We start from the raw sequence: 18,611 nt of genomic DNA, 5'->3' as shown, positions 1-18,611 counted from the left end.
GGGGACAGTGGCTTTGAGAGGAGCAGAACCCGGCCCCTTGCTGGCTCAGTCTGGCGTCCAGATGGGGAGAGGTTCCCAGAACTGTTCAGGTGCCTGGCACTGGCCGACGGCTCCAAGCCTGCAGGCAAGGAGGGGAAAAAAATAAAGCTCAGTGAAAAAACAGACTTACCCAAAGCAGAAGGCAGCAAAAGCCAAAGGTCCCATGTGAAGCTCGTGGCCACAGCAGTCCCCACATCTGCACTGAGGGGAACTGTCCGAGAGGAGAAAGCAGCTCACAGCTCCTCCGTGCCTGGCAAAGCCTGTGCTGCCATAACCTGCTGAAAGCAGAAAACATCTCAGTGCCAACCTGAGCCACTTACAAAGCTTTGTCCAGCTGAGCCAGAGTTACAGCTAATAAGCTAAACCTTAGTCTTTAGTAGGTCTGTGCTCACAGTGCAGGCTCAGTCCGGACTGACCCCCCCCCCCCCCCCCCCCCGGCAGCCATGCGACGACAGAAAAGAGGCAGGAGGGGAGAGGCTGGCCAGGACACAGGGTTTGGAAGCAGCAGGACAATGGGAATAGTCTGTGTCAGCTATTTTTTTTTTTCCCCCTCCCCTTTACAGATGGGCTGTACCAGCCCAAACCACCACCCCCCCCCCCCCCCCCAAATGACACCAACCATGAGCATTTTGGCTTAAGCTTTAAAAAAAAAACAAACAGCAAGTTAGCCCAGAACCATGATCAAAGAGCAGGTGAGCCATGAACCCAGGGATTCACATCACCTGCAAAATGTTACTCCATGCAATAGATGGAGCAGGTGGGGAGCCAAACAGCAACAGCCCTGATGGCACAGGACTAAAAGGGGGCAGGGGGAAATCACCTGGTTTATAATCAGGTCTCATGTACATGAGTACCGTCAGGCAGTTACATGAATAGTAATGATTTTTGACTCTTCATAATCTCCTGGATTCATAAAGATAATTTGCAGCACTGAACTCTACAGATCAGGAGTACAACACAGGACAGGCATTGTTCATCAACCTTCCATCAATCACTATGCTGATTTCTGCTGCACACTTTATTTTATCATTGAAGAATAGAAAGGAAAAACTGATTTTTATCTTCCCAGCTCTGTTCATCAGCCTCCCTGGCTCCATCCTCTGCCTCCCTGCTCTCCTGCACTCTCTGCCATAGGATGCTTGTGTCTCTTGTGACGCTAATCGCTCTCGTCACCGCTCTCCAGTCTCTTATTTTTGCACTATCCTTTTTTGAACTGGCGTGACCATCCCCCTGTTGAGATGAAAAAAACAACCTTACAGAACAGAAATAAAGACCACCCAGAGTACAGGAAGGTGAGTGACAAAGAGAATTGGAACAACAGCTGGGAACCAGGTAAATCTTTAAAATTAAAAAAAAAAAACAACCACCAAAACACAACAATCCCAACTAATGCAGTAGAAAGCCAGTTAGAGGAGCAAATGCAGATGAACTCTCAGCACAAGAGTTAGGCTTAGAAAAGCTGCAAAGACTTGGAATGATACCGAGTCCACTGTGACACTACTGCAGTGGTGATGGTCCTACAACAGCTCCTCTTGGCACATCAAGAAACACAAACATCATTGCTAGGAAAAAATCCCATTATCATCTTTGCCTTCTGATTTCCATTTAGTCACTCCATGCAAAACTTAGAACAGATTACAAGAAATTTAAGCAGTCTGTATTAGATGTAACAAACTCAGCTCCCTGCTGCACCTCACCCCGTGAGATCAGGACGAGCACGCGGGAGGAAAGAGGCAGCAGAGCCCTCCATCCTGAGCCCATGGACACACTGGAGAATGATTCTGGCGCAGAAAAAAAAAATAAAACGGCTAAGGCATCCCCATTTGGCCACTCAGAGAAATCCCACTGTCAAGGAAGGGAGCTGAGACACCCATCACCAATAAATACCTCTGCAGTTCCCTGCAGCCGGAACCGGCGGGCATTCTGGGTTGGATGTACCACAGCTAACCAAAACAAAATGCTCGGTGGGCTGGGGAAAAACCCCTCACATCGCTCAGGGCCAGGCAGGGGCTGACTCGGACCATCAGAGCCAAACTGTGCCGGTCCTTGCGCTTTTCGATACTTAACGGCAGAAAAGCCAAAAGCACTGCAAGCAAAGAGCAGATACTACGTCCAAGCTCCTAAGGCCAAAGAGGAATAGCAGAGGACCTGCAGAGACCTGATCTCAGCTCCACAAAAACCTCCTAGCTGGAACACTTGCTACTTTGACTTCAGTCAGTGTAATTCATACTGCAAAGCTTTTCACAGATTCACTTTATCACACAAGATAACCAGCAGGTTTCATGCTCTCCATCCCTGTTTTAGACCAGGACATCCTCAGCCGAGTCACCACGAAGACACTCAAAAAAATCTGCACGTAATATTCCCACTGACACAGCCCTTTACTGGTGCTCATAAGCTGCTGAAATTACATTCTAACTTGCGGTTTCTGAATGCGATAGATCGATGCGCTAGTGGTGTGATTAAGCATAAATGATTCCGAGCTCCAGGATGCGCCTGGTACACCCTGGCTGAGCCACGGCGCCGGTCCTCGCTGCAAAGAGCAAATGAAATTGGAGTTCTTGCTACAAGCTCAGTCTTTCAGGGCTTGCTCTGCCAGACAGCACCCGCCTGAAACCTGGCACACTGCTGACTTCCCTTTTATTTTAATTAAACACTAAGTGATGGTCCATTAATGCCCATTTTCAGCAGGGCAGCAGGGAAGGCTCTTGTTTCTTATTGATCCAAGGGTCTTTTTTTAATCTCTCTGTCTCACTCTTTCTTTAATATGGGCTCCAAACAGACAGCTTCGACAGCAAGTTTATTAGCAATGCTAGCACACGGTGGAAGGAGTCAATCATTGCAGGTCATATTTTTACAGAACAGCACTGTCACCAGGGCTCTAGAGCTGCACTGATACGATTCCTTACGGAGGATCAGGGTTAAAGCACAGACAGTGGTTTTACAAGGGACAGAGCCCTCTGATATTTAAGGCGAGAGCACCACAGAGAGCGGAGCCTAGCCTATCCCTCCAGAACAGGCCACAGCAGACGTTTTCCTTACAGAGCGTGTCCAGGGATATTTCAGAGTTTGCTCCCAGGAGCAGCATCCCACAGCAGCAGATTCAGGCAGGAGCAGCCCCGGCAGGATTCAGAGCTGACCCCGGCCCCAGCCAACGCTGGTCCCATCACCAGGGACCCCGGGTGACCCCCACCTTGCCCTAGATGGTGCTCAGCCCCCCAGCCCCTCGCTGTAACCTTGCAGCCAGCGCCCACCCCTGCACAGCCCTGCGGGTGGATTTCAGGGCATGGCTGACATCATTTATATGTAAATCTTGAACCGATTCTTTTCACAGTTTAATAAATGTGTCTTTAAGCCACCCCTCCACCCCAACATGACTCTACGTACACTACGTCCAAAGTCATTTCTGAATTACTCTTTCCCTGCTTGAGCGCAGCTGCTGGAAGGCCACCGAGCCCCTCTCCAGGGCCACCCGCAGACCCCAGCCCACGTCCTGGCACAACCAGGACAACCCCACCCTGCCCGGTCCAGCCTGACCGCCTCACCCCCAGGCAGTGGAGACCCCCCGTGTCCGTCCCTCCGTCTGCCGTGGGACGTCCCGCCGGGGCCGCGAGGGCAGAGCAGGCACCCGGACCCCCACGGCCAACCTGGTGCTGCCGCAGGAAGCTGCGGCTCCCCGCAGTGATGGGCTGGCGGGTCAGCTCACAGCAGCAGCACCGAGCCCTTCTCAGGGGCTGGGAGGGAGCAGCTCGGCCCAGTTCTCATTTACACCACGCTGGGCAAAACCAGCTCGTGCATCAGACTTAATTTGCACCGGCCTGGATGCCAAGTCACTAAGGGGTTGATTTGCAAAATCCCCTATGCCTCTGCACAAAGCTAAACCAAGAGCCCCTTCAGTCCCCTGCAGCAGAACAAAGACTTTAAAGTCGATGTAACTGTAATTTACATTCCAGAGGAAAAGGAAAAGCCTTTCTTGGTTTACAGAATTACCCAAGTGGCAAACCAGTTCCCAGGCCAGGAGAAATTCTTCATGTTGCAATATGCTTTAATTATACCAAGAGAAGCAGTAACAGAATGAGAAATCAATTCCTTCTCCTAAATAAGATAGTTGCAAATTCCAAGTCGGTAACTGAACAGATGTAGAACTGAAATGGAAAAAGTAAATACCCTCGTAGGCGCTGAGAAAATTGTCTTACTATCTCAACAAGTGCATCCACTGGGAAAGGGATACAGGGAGACTGCTCCCAAGTTTCCTAAGGAGGAAACCAGAACAAGTTCAATCACTTTTATGGCAGCGTCACAACACATCCCTGAACAGACATGCCACTGCCCCTTCCCTGCGCCCATGGCTGCACAGAAACCCTCTCTCCCCTTCCAGGAACAAATCCCATGTTGGAGCATGACGGAAGTTGCAGCCCAAGAACCATCACAGCTTGCCCTCCTCATACCCGAGCTTCTGTCCCTTCTGCAGGGTCCGAGGGAAAAGCTCACCCCTGGCGACCACTTCCTTGCCACCAACTCACATCCCTCCTGCCCTTGGCACCCCCCTCAGCTCGTCCAACACCAACTCTCGGAGCCATCCCAGATCCGTGTGGCAGCTGTTCTGCAAGGCCAAACACCGTTCCTTACATTGGCACGCCAAGAGCGTCACCCCAACACCTTTGACTCCCCGAACCCCAAGGACGGTCCCTCAGCCTGGTTTGCCCCCCCAACTGTGCGGACGTGAGACGCCCTGGTCGTTCCCCTCTTGGGCTGACGGGCATGGGTGGTGCTGTGCTGGCTGGATCCGCCGCACGTCCCCAATCCATCCACATACAAGCGGAGCTGATAACATTTGGCTCACTCTGCACACGCTGACCTCTCGGCTAACAGCAGGATTGGGACTCAGCTCTGCCGGCCGTGGAGATCCAAAAGACGAATCTAAGTTTGAATCCCAAGTGCTGCTTTCGCTTGACCTGTAATTTCTTGTGAGAGATGACGCAGGAGGTGTTAAACATGGTGGTGGAAAGGAGACGGCTTCAGCCCCCATCAGCGCCTGCGGAAGGCCAGGGAGGAGGGTAAGGCTCAGCCCCTCTGCTTTTACTGGGGTTGGAAACATCTCTGGAGTGGAGGGGGGTACATATTTTAAAGTCACATTTAGGATACAGCAGATAAAGAACACAGAATTACAAAGAAGTTGAAGAAAACACCATCCTGGCGACTAACCAGGGCATAGCCATGCCCCCACAAGTAGTTAAAACAAGGAGACTGCTTTAAACTTCACCCGTGCGTAGAGCTGTGCCTGCCTCTTGCACCTGTATTAACTATTCACAATAAAATCAAATTACCAGATTGTTTCAAACCTGGGAAGACAGCTGAAGCCTGAACAGCAGCGCTACATTTCTATTTATTAACAGTGCGTTCTCTCCAGCCATTTCACGTATTCATCCCAGTCCATCTTTAATCTACCTATTTTTCAGTTGTCTACCTATCTGTCCATCCATCTATACGCTAGAGCGATAACTCTAGATCCCTTTGCAATTTGTACAGAGATCAAACGCTGCTGCTGCTATCTCATCACGCCTTTATCTCTCAAAAGACTGACACTCACAATTCCCTTCCAGTCATTAAAGAGAGATTCCTGATTAAGAGTTTGGGGCTCCATCCGTCTGTGTACGTATACGGCGATGCATACGTACAAGCACACACATACATGCAGATGGCAATCCTAGATTAATAGGTTACACAAGGGTTTTATCCCAGGCTTACTGAGGATAATAAACCCCTCTAAAAAAAATTGTGTCCAAATGATTAAAAAAAATATCTTTTCTTTAAATACATAACATTCTGCCTGAGCTGCATGTAAGGTGTTGTTCAGGAAATTGCTAAACATTCCTAATTTAGGTTCCACTTCCATCGGCCCTTCCTCCCATCTCCTTCCAGCTGGGAGAGCCAAGCGGAATAACCAACGGCCCCACGGCACGGATGGGGATGGCACACTGCTATTTCTGTGGACAAAGAATGAACCAGACTCATTTTATATATATACACACACACATTTTAATATTTTAGGGCCCTATTTAAGGCTCGGGAGGTGTCTACCATTGGGTTACGCCTCGGGAGAAGGAAGGTGGGGTGGGGGAGATGCCTGGAGGAGGCAGCTGCACCGGGATCAACACGGACGGCTCCCAGTTGCACAGCCCAGGCTCTGCATTTCCAGGACTCACCATTAAAATAAGCAGATGTCCCACTTCAAAGGCAGGGGTGGGGAAAGGGGAGTTGCAAGACCTTTACTGTGCAGTTTGTTTAACCCATCTGAAATGCGCTGGGTTGGGTTTTGCTGTTCCTCACCATCACGGCAACACCAGGACTAGACCAGAGCAACTTCCTTCACTTTCCTTGGCCAAAGCCAGACAACAACAAGGAACGGACAATGCAATCCAGTGGAAATCGGTATTTGATGTTCCTTTTTGTAATTCAGTCCCTTACAGCAACCTAACTCATTTCTGCCAGACACCAAAGGGAGTTTTCTTAATAAAACCTAACCATAGCTTCCAACACAACTCATCATGGCACAATCATATCAAGACATCTCAACAAGGCCAGATTTTTTGAAGGCATCTCCACTATGTTCCAAACCCCACCAAGCTGTTGTTCCAAACAGGTCAGCACTGGTGCCTCCAGCGTTACTGTCAGAAATACAATACAGCAGAAATACGAAGCTCTTCCAGTGACCTGCAGCCTCAAGTCTTCCAAAAGGACGCAGTGACACCAAGTTAAACAGCAGCAGAGACCTTCTCCTTGGTTTGTTAATCCATATGATCATTTTAAAATAGATAAAACTGAAATAACATTTTCCATACTGCTACATTTAACAGACAAAAGAGGACACAGCAGAGATTTATACATATTCTCCTAAAATGTGGGGGAGGAAGAGACAGTGAAATTTCAGTGTAATATGCATCCATCTTCACTTCCTCCAAAACACTACAATGAGATGAAGCTCGCGGAGCATTTGCCTTGGGGGTGAGGTGCAAATCCTTCCTACAGACTGGCCTGGAGATGACAGTCGAAGCATACGGCACCTCACTGAATCACACAGCCAGAAATATAATGCAAATGACAAAAAAAAAAAAAAAAAGGAAATTATTAAAAAAAATACCATGGGCCCTGCAGATATTACCCACGAAATATTTTTAGAGGTTAAAGAGATGCTGAAGCTTCCGAGAAGTGCTGCCAGCTTTCAGTGAGCCCCAAGAAGCAGGCTGGATGAGTGGGGCCATGCTTCTCCGTCTCCTGGCAGCTCCATTTGACTTGAGTTTGCCCTGGGGGGTCTCCCTGGATGCCACGTGGTCACCACCACCTCCGGGACAGAGCAGGATCTACATGAGCTTTTTGAAACCCCCACCAAAACCCCTCACAGCCTCCTGGGGCAGCTGGTGCCAGGCACTTTGTACCAGCAAACAACATTGATTTGGGGGGGCAAGACACAGACATTTTGATCTCCAGCCCCCCCCCCCCCCCCGTGCCAGTGGGACAAACAACGGGAAGGCGAAAACATCTTGGGAGAAGATGGAGGAAGGACAAGAGAGTAACAAAGGGGAACAAGTTGGGAGGACTATTGGTAAGAAACCACCAGTACCTGTAGCTGCAGATCCACCACATCTTGCAACAGAAGCACAACTGACCTTCACCCGTACCAGCACGACTACTCTCCATCCCCGGGGAAAGCAAAGCCTCTCGGTGACGCTGAGCCGCTGCCCGCAGACCTGCCTGGCCGCCCCTGCACCAGCAAGTGCAGGGTGGAGCAGAGCTGGAGCAAAGCAGGGCTGGAAAGTGGCTTCAGGTGTGTGATTAGGGCAGCAAAGCAGCTGGGCAGCACTAACGGCCCCTTCCTGGCCACAACAAAAGAATTCATGTTGTTCTCTGCTTCGTTATCTGAAAGAGAAGCAAAGAGAAAGTCTGCTACAGGCATCATGCAAAAGAAAGGATCTTAAAAATGTTTAGGAAAACAATTCCCAGAAAACTGCACTTCCAAAATTAAGAGAAAACTGGTTGTTGACCCTCATGTTCTCAGCTTTGGAGGCTGTTATAGTCAGAAGACACTGCTCAGGCTCCCAGATCCTTTAACACCACTTACAAAACTCTTTGTCTGGCAGGTGGGATGTTCTGCTGTTTAGGAGGAAAGGAGGGACATCTCTTCTGTCCCAGTTCCCCTGAAGAGCAGGACTCAGAGGTGACCAGGCTGTGACTGCAAACAATATTTGTAGCCAAGCTAAGGAAGTGCCAGAAGCGACTGAAGAAATCCCACGGTGGTGGCACGGCAGCAAATAAGGTGCCGGGAGGAGGGAAGGGGGGATCTTCGTGTCAGCACGGTCTGGTCAGCCAGGTTCAGCTGGAAAGGGCGCGATGGAAACCATCTGTGCCAAGGATGATGGAACACATGAAAAATTCCTTCTTTGAAACGGTCTCGTAGCAGTGACAGGCCACGGACCCAATCCCACTCTCTCTGTTCCATGATGAACACCTCTGTCCCAATCCTTGTCCTTTCAAGCTAAATCTCTGCAAAAGCCCTGCAAAGCAGAGGGTCTGGAGATTTTTTTAATTTTTTTTTTTTTTTTGCTAGGGCCAATTTAGCATTACTCTTGTGAAACAGCAAGATCAAGAAATCATGTTCATCTCCCACAGACATTTATTCACAGGTGAGACCTCGTGCTCTTCTCACTGTTTTCCACAGACCCTCGCCAATCTGATCTCAAACCACCGTGTCCTTTTTCCCTGTGCCAGCGAGGTGGAATTCCCACCGTGGTGTCATGCACGGCCTGTACTGCGATGACATGGGACTGGGTGAATTTGGGACAAGAAGATGAGCTGTGGGGCAACGCTTGTCCAAGAGAGCGGAGTTGCAAAAGCAGACGCAAACAGGAGTTTAAACAAAGAAACTTGCTCACCTCCGGCACGCTCTCCTGCAGAGCGGAATGCCATGTCATGGACAGCTGTCCGCACGGGTTTAATATCTGTGTAACTCCACCGAGGCAGGTGTGTTCAAATCATCCCCGGTGGTGATTTGCAAGGGCTCGCTGAGGGCTCGCTCCAGCTCTTCACAGAGGATGAGAGAGGCAGAAACTAACCATCTACGGGTCTATTCGTATGGCAGGTCGGCATCAGAGAGGGAAGTGACCCACAGGCGACATCTGGAAACACAAAATTCACCTTTTTAAGCAAGAAGAAATGCTTTCACAATTTCTTGGCCTCAAATGTCTCACCCCCCATCTGCCACTGCCATCCCATCGCACCCAACAACACGCTCCTTCGGGCTCCCAGCCTTGCAGGGGGTGGTTCTATTTTAGGGTATCACCTCTCAGCTACGGAGGAAATTTTTAGGTTGAAACCTAAAGATAAATCAAAACAAATTACTATTCCACCAGGAAAAGCAGATTCAAATTGCAGCGCAATTTTTTTATCTAAATAATGTTTAAATTTTAAAAAGGGGGAAAAAAACCTAATTACATCTTTGTGTGGAAGATCATAAATCACATAATTACAATGGGAACCTGCATCTTTCCAACAGACTAAAAGCAGACTACACAAGTTCTTATCTCATTACTGCTTAATTAAGAATTATGTTTGAGCATCTTCTTTTTAATTATCATGGAGCACAGATGACTTCTAATCTCTTTTTTCCCCAAAATGAGGGAGGGTGCTGTCCGAATTGGGCCCTAATGAATTTACAGTTTGCTCTTTGGGGAACTTTAATAAAATTACTCCACAGAGAAGATTAACACTGATAAAGTGAACTTCCAAAGAGAACATTTGGTTCCTTTCAATTAGCATCACACAACTGTCAGCAGCTCGCAAGGGGGATGCTGAAATGTTACTTTTTTGGGGGCAGGGATAGGAATTTTGAGGTAGGAGAGAAGGTGGTGCACTGCTCCGTGTCTGCGGCTGTACCTGCACCCCAAAACAGCCCCACACGGGAGAGCAGCGATGGAGGGGAAACGGGGGGCAGCAGAAACCAACACCCACGCCTGCCAATGGTCCCAGCACTTGTTAGACTTAAAAGACTTGTAAATGGCTTCTCACCCATCAGATGAAAAAAGATCATATCCTAACAACGCTTCATCCCACGCTTACCGTAAAAATCTTAACCAACATCTGAAGAGAAAATCTCGGAATGGCTGTATTTTGGTTTTTTGCTCTCTCTGGATAAAACCCCATTTGCTAAGGCTGCAGGTGCTTTGTGTCCATCTACACTAGAACAGTTATTCAGCGATAACCGAGTAGGAGGCAGCGGGAGTCCTCCAGCTCCTGAGATGCTCCAGTTCCTTCCTCTTAACGTCAGGGGAAAGTTTGCCCCATCGAAACATTTTGTCACCGAGAGCCTCTTGCACTCCGTGCCACACTACGCCCCGCTGACTATCATCACCCGAGGTAACTAGTTGCAAAGAGCACACATATATTTTTTTTTAAACCGAGCACACAGCAAACACCTTTTAATTCAATTGGTTGAATCGACACTGAGAGATTATTAGTTTTCAGTAAGATTTGATTCAATTAATTAGCCTGAAAATATCAGCACAGCCAGGCAAGCAAAGAAAAACAGAGATAAATCCCTGCCACAGCACTGCTTCATCTTTTAAAGGCAATTAACTCTTAGTTATTAGCTTTTAATTAGGGAATAATAATGACACCATTAATACAGTTTATTATACTTGTCAGTAGACAGCTGTTCCAAACAGATTTTATTATCAGATCTTGGTGGCTTTTGTCTGCTCCCTCGTTTCTAGGGGGAGGCAGCGACCCCCCCGGGCCCTGGCTGGGGAGTCCGGGGTGAAGCGCCCGGCTCCTGCCACGCAGAGCTGCCCTGCTCCGGGCTGGGTCCTTGTCCTCCCACCCGGCCCCTTCCCAAGGAGAGGTGCAGAATCAATGTCAGTTCCCACCGAGACTTCAAAAAGAGCCTGACTTAATTCACAGGGATTTTACTTTTTTACTTATTTTTTTTTTTTAAACCACCTAAAATGGTTTCTCGGAGAATTCTGGTGGCAGCAGGATCCAGCCCTGGCTGTGCATTTGATGTGTCTCTCACGGGTAATTCTCATGCCTTTCCTAGGGGGGATGCTGGATCTGCGCCAAAGCTGGTTTTACACCTCGGCTCCTAACATCTGAGACAGCATCTGACTTGCCAAACGTTTACGATGCCAGAAAAAAATTCACTGTTTTATTTTGTTTTCTTCTGAGCTTATCCACCTCGTTGGAAGCGCAGCGTACGTTTAGAGCACAGCAGAGACTATTTGGAAGCAAATAATCACTTTAAAGAAATTAAGCATCCTGAATAAGTTTATCCATTCGTAATCTCATTCCACCCCACTGCTGGGTGCATGTCACTACGAGAAGGCAGCTGCCAAGGGTGGCAGAAATTCCATGTAATACTCTTTCTTCTTGCCCCCAATTTACCCCGAAACCGTAAACTTCAAATCCTTCTGTAGGAGTAACCACTACCACATTAGCAGTGGCAAACTGCCTCAAGTTTTCATTGATGCTTTATTATTTCTTTGTCTACTGCATTGCTAAAATAAAACATCCGGAAGGCTCGTAATTACGTATGCTGTCGTATACACAGCAAACCACGTGTTCCCATTATTTTCACCGTCATCCGTTTTCACTGTGTCCTAGACAGAGCTGTGGTATGTCCCCAACAGAGACTGCAAACCATCTCCACCAGGGCACAAGCCTGTCTTAACTGTTGTTTATTATTCCTATACCATACAGTCCTAATCCCAGTTGTGCAGGATTCTACTGTAATACAAAAATGTAATGCAATAAATTTCCCTGATTTACTTTGGAGTTAATAAATCACGAAAACACTGAAATAAAAAACAAGTGTAAAATATACTGTGCTGGGTTCCATTACCTTGATTTTAACATCTTTTCCCGCCTTGGTATGGACTGGAGGAAGCCCTAAGGGAAATACCAGGAGCTCGGAGGAGCTCAGTACTGAAAGCCCGCTCCTGGCAGGCATTTTCCTCCTCCTCACCCAACACAGTGCAGCCAAGTCCCGAGGAAAGACATTAACCTCGCGTAGGAATAAAGCAGCTGGAAGAACCTATCTGCAATTTTCTACAGGAAAGCAGAGAGTTGTTAAATTGAAAGCAAAGCCGTTCAAAAGAAGAAACTTCCCCTACTGAGAACCGACATAAGAAGGGAAAGGGTGGCAGGATTATAACCATCACCATACGGATTTAGGAACTGAGGCACAGAAGAGCGAGATGCTGTACCTAAGGCAGGAGGCAATGGCAGGATGAACATCGTCATCAGGAAACTACATGGGGACACGGCAGCTCTCGGGGCAGACAGCCCGGCTTGCTCCGGAGCTCGGCGGAGCCTCCCAGGAGCTAATTTCGTTCTCGTTTTCACCCCTGCGCTGACAGGGGCTCCGGGTCCCAGGTGCGATGCTGGAGGCGTTTTGCGCATTTGTGTCGGCACGCAGCTCCCAAAGCGCAGAAGTTCGCTGTTCCTTCACGCTGGTGACTAAGCCTGAATATTTTAGGAGAAACTGTTTTAGAGATCTTGATGCGACTATAAAGGCTTCTCAGCTGAGGGGTTTTTTGTGCTCAGCTGTATCCAGGCAGAAGTCGGGAGAGGAAAACCCACAGAAAAATAGAACTTCTTCAAACTTTGTCTCCAAAATACATCTGATGCCTGAGATTGCGAGACGCTTCAGTGCTACTTTCCTCATGTAGCAATGAACAGCTTGAAATGAGGGTTGTAAGGGAACTCTGATTAGTGCTCTGGTAGCACTAGCACTGCCGAGAGCTTGTGACGATTCATCTTTAATTTAAGTACCATCACCTGAGGTCACGCAGTCCAGGTCCCCAGAGGAAGATGGGTTCCTCCTGGTCTTCAGCGAGGAACATCAATCGGACACGACCGAAAGGAATCCCCCACGAGCTCGAGGGGCAGGAGAGAATTAACTTACCTGTGACGGTTCTCTGTGGTCCCACGCACCTCCCCAGCGGTCCCAGGCTCAGCCTAGAAGCCGTCCCTGCCCTGCACAACGCCGAGGGCTCCATGCGCATGGGGATGTCCCCCAACAGGAACACAACGCATCCAAGGCAGGCAAATCTGCGGAGAGGAGCAAACGACAGAACGGTTAATGCTTTGCTTCTCTCGATTTGAAGAGGGGACAAGGGAAGACAACTTGTTGGCAGCCCGGGGGCCGTGGGGAGCAGCTGTAGCTCCACAGACCCCAGCCGAAGGCGAGGGGAGCGCAGCCCCTGCCCCGAGGCCCCCATCCCCGTGTCAGTCTTGTGCTGGGGGATTAATTCCCAATTTTACCGCTGCTCTTTATCAGGGAGACAGCTGTGAAAGGCACAAATTTTCTCCCCCACACTGGACCTGTCACAATAACAATTATACTTAATAGCGGCGGTTCAGCCTTGCCTTTCAGGGGTGCCGATTACGGCAGTAAATAGAAGCACATTAGAGAGGTGACAAGACACTGACAGGCTGTATTCACATTGCACCGGGGGACTGGAAAGGCCCCGTCACGCCGTGGTCTTGACAGAAGAAACCCAAGGGGACGTTCTCTTTTATTGGTGAGGGGGAGAGGTAGGAGCGTGAGGTTAAAAATACGCTGGTGTAGGACTGGGAGGGACCGGGAGAGCCCAGGCTGCAATGGAAAGTGTGGAAGGAAAAACCCAGTGTGCCAGAGGAAATCGGTTAGTGTTTTGTTTCCCCTCTCTGCAGTCAATCACCTGCTAAGAGTGAAATATTGCGGTGATTCTAGCAGTGCTATAACTAGACATGAAGTTTGGTCTTAGTGCTTTCAGAATAAATCTTTTAAAAACATAAACCAATGTCCGAAGTCAAGGGAAGCACCTACAAGCGTAAACCGGGGTCGGGAGGCTCGATGTCGGGGTTCCCTTCCCAGCTTTATCACACAGTTGTTGGGAAATCCCTGCATAATTTTCAAAAAAGGGAGCTTTGAGGTGCCACTGTAATAAATCAGAGTGCTGCTACTCATCGCAGAGCTCCACGGGGACCACGCCATCTGAAAACAGGGTCGCAGGACGGGCCAGAGGATGTATTTGAAGACCCAGTGTTAGATACTCGGGTCTGAGCATGAACATCTCAATCCCAGATAGAAAAAAAACTAAATGAGGACATCTCGTACTACTGAGAAAAACTGCAGAGAAATTAATTTGGACAAAATGGACTAGGTCCTTGATTTGAGAACATTACAGAAGTGCGAGAAATCATAGCATTTAATAAGCAGCCAATTGTCAATGCTCTGAAGTAGTAAAAAATGTTACGATAAATCGTTCCTGTAAAACAGAAACATCCCTAAGCAGTGGGATCTCACAGAAACAGTTGCAGTCGGACAGATTTTTCACTATATGCTGACAAAAATCTCACACTAATCGCCCAACGTAGGACACAAAGCTACTGGATTGCAGTGTTAATTCCATGTTATATCTCAATCCCAGATTAATCAGATGCACCACTTCTTCAGCCTAGATATCCTCTAGTGGCTCCAAGCTATTAAGATAACAAAAATGAAATAAACCTCGCATCTAAGCAGAGACACAAGGAAATGGGACTTGCACAACAGCCCTTCTCCCCATCTCATTGCTTCTCCACGTAGAAAATTGTCCAGTGACCCTTCTGTACCTACAATCAACTCAGATTTGATCTTTGTAGGCAGGCAGATGAATCCCTGCTATTCTAAACGGCAGCAGCATCTTGGCTTGTATCATGGATAACTGACCATTCATTCCTAATCAAAGAAAATGTGCTGTGTTTTCAAGAGATGGTTCCGTTAAATGAAGCAGATGAGCAGTGGATCTGTCCATTTATTTATTTTTAAACCATGATCTGGGGCACATGGGAGGGTATCACTCCCATTTCAAGAGACAGCTTGGCTACGAGCTCATTTGCTGGGGGATATTAGCAGCTGGCATCTGAAATGGCAAGGCTAGGGTACAGAGGTAAGCCAAAGTCAACTGTGCTGAAACACAGCCAAATTCTTAGTTATTCCACAGGAAAAGTGGCTAAGCTGTGGTCACCATGTAATTCCAAACAATATTTGCACAGTGACCTTTACGTTTCCCCTCTTGGAATAAAAAAAAATTAATTGTTTTGCTCCTCTAATGCAGAATAAATAACTCCCAGTAATTTTCTATTTGTGTGCAAGTAAACCAAGTAGTTACCATCTTCTGCTATCAAAGCTGCCAAATAATTCTAGCTCAACATCTCCAACCCATTTGAGTCTTGGTATTTTGCCAAAGTTGGTTTGCCTTTTTAATTTTTTTTTTGTGTGTGTGTGCCAGTACAGTTTTTCCTGAGATGAAAAGCAAGAGAGATGACCTGAACGTGGGGCTGGACATCAGGAACCCACAGGAACTCGTTCAGAGTGGTTCTGTTGGAATCTCAAGTAATTTGTTCAATCTTTATTCCTGTTGGCAAGCTCAGGGAGCACTGGCAGGTTATCACCTGTATTAGGTACTCCAAAACAGACAGTGTTTAAATTTCACGGGGTTAAACTTATTCACAAGGTCTCCTCATTAACCTGTAATGAGATAAAGGGACGAATTGTCCTTCTAACCCAAGAAACACGAAACTAATGCCACAGGAAATAACAAGGGCGACAAGAGGTACTCATCACGTGGCATCCTGCAGCCAGACATGCAGGCGAGCGTCCCGGGAAGCAGCAGCGACGTGTCAGACACTGGGAGGGTGTGGAAATAGCTGTACGGTAACTGTTATCACACCCACCTGGTGAGAGGGACAGCTCGGGCACTTGGCAGGTCCCACGCAGACAGCGTTGCTCCTTGCTTTAATCTGTCAAAGTACGATCGCACGTCTGAAAAACACTCTTCTGCAAACTCGCACTCTTTCCAACTTGGTCTATTTGCAGGTCAGAACTTTGCAATCATTTAATTATTTCAAAAAGGGTGTAAAAAGTTTATTAGACCACATTTAGCTATACCAAGGGCAGGGAAAAGAAGCCCGACTAAAAGTAACAACGACTTGCCTACTGCAGCACTATCCAAGGAACCTACTGCAGGAAAGGCTTCACCTTGTCCTGTGAAGAAATTCAAGCAAGAGAGAGAACTGGCATAAGGAACGTGCTGATCTGTCTCCGGCTTCCTCTGAGCCCTCAGATGAGCGCTGCCCACCACCGCAGAAGACATGCTCTCAGGAGAAATTCCACTAGTTCAACTCAAATTGCTATTAAACTAAAATAGCAAAGTTTAGTTTAAACCAGCTCCTGATTACCTTAAGCTAAAACTCCCCGAGTAAACCACTCCAACCAAAGCAAGGGCATTCTTCCAGAAGGGAATTGCACCTGTTTAATGAGTAGTTTTATTAAACTGGTGCAATTTGTTCAAGCTGAAGGAGAACTACTGATGAAGAACTAATACGAACAGCAAGGGAAGGGGAACAGAGAAAAATCCCCACAGAATAACCTCAAGAAATAGAAGCTCTGCAAAACTGGCCAAAGCACAGATGTCTACAGCATGTGACAAGGTTTTTTCCATCATCTGCTCTTCCCCTAAACCGAAGAGTCACAAAAGTAAAGCAAATAGGAAAGGAGCAAGTACACTGAAGAGGGAGTGCCTGAAAGTGCGTGATGTCCTCCCATGCACAAGCAGCGAAGCTGGAACCCAGAAGGAGAGGCTGTGAATGGGAAAGCCACAAAATACCAGGTGTGAACATGCTGGAGATTTGCAGTAATACATTTCCAAGAAGAGTTGTTAACAGTACAAAATACCACAAGAGATCTTCCAGAGTGAGAGAACCGTGACGCAGCAGCAGACAAGGTTTTTTGGAAGTTGGGGCTGTCCATTCAGCTCCACCACCGAGTAGCCTGACCCCACTCAACACTGCTATTTTTAGTTTTCCAACTAATCCTGGCCTTTACAAAGAAAGAAGAAAAAAAAAAAAGTAATTATCTCCTCCCTTTCTTCTCACCAAGCTAAAAATCTTTCTCCAACCAGACCAGGAGTTACTAAATCTCCATCCGCTGTTCCACTCTCCGGGCGCACGGCAAAAGTCTCTGCTGGCCTCAGAGTAGGAATAAGCAGCCTGTTGATCCCCATCTTCTCATTGCTGCCAGCAATTATCACAAAATAACTTTATTGTGCATGTGACAGTTGGTGACACTGACTCTGGGGGTTTTATCAGCACTACAGGTTTCAAAACATCTGCTTGCGTGAAGGCACCCTGCTGTTCGCCAGCCCAAGCGAGCTGGACTTGTGCAAAGCAGCAAGAAACAACTGCGGTCCTTTGCGCAAGACAAAGCATCGCATATGGGCGTCTCGTCCCTACCTTGGCAACCCAGGTCCGTTCATGGCCAAGTCCTAAGCTAAGCACTCCACAGGGCGGGACCGGAGGCAAGCGCCAGGCTTGAGGAGGCTGCACAGCAGGGACCTGTGCATGAACATGCTGTCCAGGCTGGAGGAGGGCAAACGGGCAGGACCTCGAGGATGGAGCTGGCACAAATGGAAAGGCAAAAGGAGGAAACCGAAATACGCTTTTGTAAGAGATGCAGCTTCAGCTGCGTAGGTTTAAAAGATACACCCAAATACACCTTCTCCAGGGATACAGAAGACGTAGAGGTTAGAAGAAGAGGCTAATGAGTTGTGCTCATCTACAGTCTTTCATCCCGCCCCGAACGGCACTTAGACAGAGGGAAGCGTAGGAGGCAAAGCTCTTCACTACAGCAGTTGTAGTATTCGCACTGTCTCCCTGAGGACTCCCTGGGCACAGCTTAATTTCCTATAACCCTACATCATCTATATTTTAGTGTAGCAATCTCAGCGAAAAACAGAAACCCACAGTGACTTTAGGGGGTTTGTGTGGAAACGTCTATTCCACTGTGTGAGGCTGAGCGCACAACAGAATCGCTGATCACTGATCCAGGCAATTACTTGGAAGTACGTATTGCTTCTTAAGACATCTTTAAAATTATGTTAGTTCTTAGTACAGCGATATAGCAGATCTTAAATTCAAAGGTAAGCTTTGTGTAGGTGTAAACTCCAATGGACTCCGTATCGAGCAGCTTCTTCCCACTAGTATGATTCCTCAGATTATCTCGAGAAATTAACTATTAAGCTGCAAAGGACAGGAAGTTGGAGATTTCTTTTCTTTCACATAGTCTGCAGCGTTAGCCTCATACTGCAACAGCTGGGGAGGAATTTGTAGAAAAGCACCAGGGCTCAGGATGGGAAATGAAGGCGTACAAATGAACGCTCAGGAAGATGCTATTTTAAGAGGTTCAATGTCAGCACGACCTCCAAGGGCTGGAAAGAAAGGCTACTGGAAGGCTACGAAGCAGATTCCAAAAAGGCAATGGCAAACCAGTGATTTAAAAGCTAAAGGATTTTAGAAGCGCCTCTGGCTATTTAGCAACCACAGTTCTCATGAACAAGCCAGCTAGAGCAAATCCTGGACCTTGGATAAAAGTGCACTGTGAGCTTGGTTCTTAATTTTGGGAGGGGCTGTGATGACAGACCTCTTCTCCTGCGTGCGTAACAGAGAGGAAGGAAAAGAGCACGTTGTTCTCCATCAGTCTCAGCTTCTCTTGGCTC

At 47.8% G+C, this 18,611-nt stretch overlaps 1 long non-coding RNA gene across 3 annotated transcripts; it reads right to left on the bottom strand.

Annotated features, from left to right (window-relative positions):
• Positions 1–44: 44 nt before the first annotated feature.
• LOC142605249 (uncharacterized) lies at positions 45–17,130 on the bottom strand. 3 transcript variants are annotated; one of them, XR_012838976.1, is made up of 6 exons: positions 17,016–17,130; positions 15,793–16,102; positions 12,995–13,140; positions 12,294–12,552; positions 8,970–9,212; positions 45–118 (listed from the first exon to the last, which is right to left on the bottom strand). It is a non-coding gene; the product is annotated as an uncharacterized LOC142605249 (long non-coding RNA). The 3 variants fall into 3 exon arrangements; XR_012838977.1 differs by lacking the exon at positions 45–118 and adding an exon at positions 8,186–8,413; XR_012838975.1 differs by lacking the exon at positions 45–118 and having other exon boundaries at positions 8,186–9,212.
• Positions 17,131–18,611: the final 1,481 nt, after the last annotated feature.

Source organism: Balearica regulorum, chromosome 26 (genome assembly GCF_011004875.1).
Source record: "Balearica regulorum gibbericeps isolate bBalReg1 chromosome 26, bBalReg1.pri, whole genome shotgun sequence".
In the NCBI taxonomy this organism is placed as follows: Eukaryota; Metazoa; Chordata; class Aves; order Gruiformes; family Gruidae; genus Balearica; species Balearica regulorum.
Note: the sequence above shows the minus strand (reverse complement) of the source record. Positions and strands in the feature narration are given on the sequence as shown.